The sequence below is a fragment of the Myotis davidii genome, unplaced genomic scaffold (genome assembly GCF_000327345.1).
Source record: "Myotis davidii unplaced genomic scaffold, ASM32734v1 scaffold629, whole genome shotgun sequence".
Lineage (NCBI taxonomy): Eukaryota > Metazoa > Chordata > Mammalia > Chiroptera > Vespertilionidae > Myotis > Myotis davidii.
Genome location: NW_006300210.1, coordinates 1593963 through 1598962, shown reverse-complemented (window position 1 = coordinate 1598962; position 5000 = coordinate 1593963).

Sequence of the window (5000 nt, the reverse complement as noted above, 5' to 3'; positions counted from 1 at the left end):
GCAGGTGGCCCTCTTTCCTCAAGTAGCCTCCGTTTCACAGGCCCTGTTGGAAGGTTAAAAGCCACTAAAAGGGCCGAGTCAGCCATAAAACGAAGGATCTTAATTCCATGACCTTTTAAAATATGTAATTACTCAATATTCAACCAATATTTAGCAAGCATTTATTCTGCATACATTTTTTAAATATTGAAATGTTCAAAAGCTGAAAGAAGTATACTGCTAATACCTGCGTTCTAGGTAAATAGTAAAATAGGCCACAATTAGGAGTGGTATTATGCAGATCATGGTCTCTCTTTTTTTTAAATTTCATTGTAAGTTTCTACATCACCTAAACACATCAATTATAAAATTGTTCTTTCTCCTTCATTTTCAGGTGTGTAGAATAATGGTAAATAAAATTTTTTCATGATGCCCATTTTGTAGGTACACAAGGTTATAGGCAGTTCAGTATCTTAAAATTTAAACTTTCATAGAAATATAAATGCATATTGAAATATTTGGATATTGTATTAGGAATGGCCTAGCCCTGGCTGGTTTAGCTTAGTGGATAGAGCGTGGGCCTGTGGACTGAAGGGTCCTGGCTTCAATTCCAATAAAGGGTACATGCCTGGGTTGTGGGCTCAATCCCCAATGGGGGCCATGCAGAATGCAGCCAATCAATGATTCCTCTCATCATTGATGTTTCTCTCCCTCTCTGAAATCAATAAAAAATATATTTTAAAAAAACATTTTTTTTAAAGGAATGGTACCTAGACTTGTAAATTCACTTTGAGTTGCAGAGACAACTGGTTTCTCAACACCTCTTTGGAATTTCTCTAGGATTAGGAGAATTCTACAGAGGCTTAATGATAGGGTAGCTCAACAGATAGTATACAAAAACATGTTTATTTACCCAGGGGTTAACTTCAGAGATTGTTTTAATGAGCATTCCTTTTATAATATTCCAGGTGGGAAGTTGTTATGGGATCTGAAATTAAGGATAAGAAAGAAGCTGCTAAAATTTTGGGAGGTGACTTGGGGGTGAACACAATACAATATACAGATGATATATTAATAGAATTGTACACCTGAAACCTATATAATTTTATTAACCAGTGTCACTCGAATAAATTCAATTTAAAAAATTTGGTCAGGGGAAGTTTCCTAATACTAGTAGTCATTGTAGGTAGGACATGTTTACCTCCTAAGGTGACATTCAAGTGGGTTCTTAAACACATTCCTGTGTGAGGGATTAACTCTAAGTGGTCTTTCTCTTTTTGTGTAGTGCAAATAGGAAAACTGACCTGCATTGACTTTTAGATAAAGTGAGAAGAGAATAAAGTACGGTATTTTTTTAAATCTAAAGTAGATTATTTTTCTTAGAAAGTGATAGTAAAAAATTATTGATGGATATCTTTGCTGGAATCTAAAAAATAGCTCATATTCCAGGACAAAAGGGCCCCCAAATCATCTCACTTTTTCCTTCCTCGCCTTCTGAAGCTACTTTTTTGATGTGTTCAGCATTTTTTAAACATTTTTTTCTTGATTCATGACAGTTTAGCTCCAAACTTGGACTATATTTTTATAACTTTAAAATAAAACAATTGCTTTTGACATGAATTTTTGCATACATACATAAGTTAGACCAAATGGGCAAAGTCTTGGGCAGGTAGCATTTGTGATGTGTTATATTGGAAGAAATGTTAAAGGGTCGCAAAGATTAGAGTCATAAAAACAAACTGCTTGATTTATAAATGCATTACTTCTGGTGCTCTTTATAATGGGATATATTGAACTAAAAATTTGTATAAATGATATGTCAGCATTTCTTAGTAACTTCTTGAATCCATTTTTAATATCTAATATTGTACAGGTTGAGGAGTTATACTTTTCAGGCCAGTACTATCCAGACTGTATAAATTTATAAAATAAATTGAAAAATTCATCATTCCCTGGTATTCAAGACCAAAGCACATAAATGCTAATGTAGGGCTCAGAGGGGAAATATATTTCTCCTGAATATTTGAGAAAATGTGAAGTCCTTTCAGGAAAATCTAATAAACATAATAATCATAGCCTGCTGACACTAAGGAAAAAGGACCTCATTTGCTCTTTCTTTTATGCAGCGATTTACTGGTCCCTACTGATTTCCAAATTGGATCACTGTAGTAAATTATCTATGCTGGTACCTGTGAAAGTAAGCCCTGGGATCCACATTTGTTTTGTGTTCTGCTTAAATCAGCAAGAATGATAAATTTGCTGGTGTGGAATTGGAAGTGTCAAGGGCTTTCTCTGGTGATTGAGCAAAATAATGTCTCCACTTGTAATTTATTGTGCCCCTTTTTCACTGTATGTTCTTTGTATATCTAATATTTATTTCAGTACAAATTAAATTGTTGTTCCTTCATCTGTATTGTTATATCTAAGATTTTATTGATGTAAAAATCAAATTGTGTAATAAAAACCTCTCTGGATTTAAGCAGATTTGAAAATGTTACGTTGCAGAAAACATTTACAGTTAGAATTCAGCTTTCCATTGTGCTTCATTGCCTTATTGTTAGGATAAGGAGAATTTGAACATTTCTGTTGTCCTCAGTTCATCACAAATAATAGAAATGGTAGAATTTTGTGGTCTAATATGAAACTGGAAAGAGAATTACAGTGGATCTCTCCGCAGCTTGCCTGCTTCCTTCTGTACTTTTTTTGTTAGTGAAATTCACAGCCTACTGTAAAAGTTTTTTATAACCATAAAGTGATTCACAATATACAATACATCCAAAGTCATAAGTCAATACAGGACAACACAAGAATATATTTTCCATCTAGGTGTTTATAGTTGGCAGATACTTATTTTTTGTGTCAATTTTTAACATGTACTAAGCAAAACACAGTATAACCAAGTTAAATCTTTGTCCATTTAGAGGTCATAAGGTAAGAGGCATTATGGAAATCAGTTGTGTAAAGACCATTCTGATAGTTGAGTAAATACTAAATTAGTACATGAATTATCCACATAAGGGGAAAAGAGTATTAGGAAAATGGATTTCCTAAAGATTTAATGGTGAAGAGTCTTCCCTAAGAGTCTTATACATTGTTGATGCATATGCCCTTCCCTTTACTGTGTGGGACTACATGGAGCTGTTTTATAACATAATTCTGTGCTTTGAGAAGGGAAGGGTCATCATTCCTCAAGGCTGGCTGAATGGAGAGACCCCTCAAAGAAGTGGCCCACCGAGATCCTTGAGAGTTGTCAATCTAAGCAGGTGATTTGTCAACAAAGTGTTTTTAAAAATTTATTATGGTGAGTTATGAACTTACATAAAAATAGAATGTATCATGAACCTCCCTTCTATTACCCAGCCTTAACCAGTCCTGCAACCCTGCCTTATCGTCACCTGTGATCACTTTCCCTTTTGATTTAAGTAATTTCACATTAATTTACACTACTTAGTAGAATTTTCATTATATGCCTCAAAAATTCCTTTTTTAATATCAATATAAAAAATAATTAACAGGTTTTTTTAGACTGGATGACTAGAAGTGACTAAGAATAATGCCCTGGTGTGAAAAAGGCTTCCACAATTTTATAACAAGCAGGAGATGAAGGGAGAGGGAAATTTTGCTATTTTTCTCCCTATATTTGTGCCCTCAGAGAAAGGCTACCATCCTCTTGGCAAAATGATAGATTTTTGCCTTCCCACACTATACTATCCTCCCCTATAGGAGGTAGTTGAAAACATGGAAGTGTGGGATTTTGGTGGTCTTACCAGAAACAGTGGGGCAGGTAAGTTCTTCAAAGAAAGCGAGTACTGTTAACCAAAGAAGGGGACAAGTAATTTGGGGCTGTGACACTAGATTAAGAAAGGGATTTAAGGTGGAAGAAGGCATAATGGGGATAAATGGTGATGGAAAAATAAAAATTTTTTAAAAAGGGATTTAATATTAGAACCATTGTTCTTGTTAAATTTCCTTGTAAGTAGTTCCAAATAATTAAATTGTGAGATTTAGGTCAGTTCATTCCCAATTTTATTTTTAAATTTATATCCTTTAAAAAATACCCAATAGTTTGTAGTTTGTGTTGTTTTTTCATTACATTCTTCAAATTTGGAGCTCTACAACGTTATTACTTACAGTTCCAAAAGTAATAGGACAATTCATTTAAGTAACAAATCAAAATCCCTGGAGACAAAAGAATGAAATTTGCAGTGATCCAGAATAAAGTGGATATATCTTTTTTTTCAACTCATAAAAGATACAGTTATATAAACAGGCTTCTCCAATCTGAAGTAACAATCTTTGACACTGAATTACCAGGTTCATGTTTCATAGTTCAATTTAGTAAAAGCATAATCTTTTTAAATGCTTAGAAATTACATTTTCGTCCCTTTACCTAAAAGGTTAAACTTCCTTTTTGGACTTACTGTACTATTGGGCTTATTTTGAATTAGTGTGGTTTTTTTAAGTCAACTTTTTTTATTTATCCTCACTGGAGGATATGTTTTCATTGGTTTTTAAAGAAAAGGGGAAGGAGAGAGAGAAAAACATCAATTGGTTGCCTCCTGAGCAACCTAGGTATGTGCCCTGATCAGGAATCGAACCTGCAACCTTTTAGTGTATGGGATGACACTCCAACCAACTGAACCATCCAGGCAAGGCTTGAATTAGTGTTTTTTATATGAATTTTATAGTTCCCTTTCCTGAGGACAATCCTCAATTTCAAAATAAAAACATTTCTTACAAAAATATTGGAACAATGTTTAGAAAAATATTTTAATTTGGGCCCTTTCATATTTTCAGTTATATGAATATATTTCTGGGAATAAAATATATTTCAAAGCGAGTAGTAATTAAACATCCTAATAATTAAACCTACCAGAGGGTTTTTTGTGTTTTTGTTTTGTTTTGCCTTTTTAATATTGTGGTAAAGTCGAAGGATATGTAAGGCTTATTGCAACTTTTTTTTATGTTTGTTATGCTCAAAAGGTTTTGTGGAAGTTATAGTTAACTATACGTATTTATAT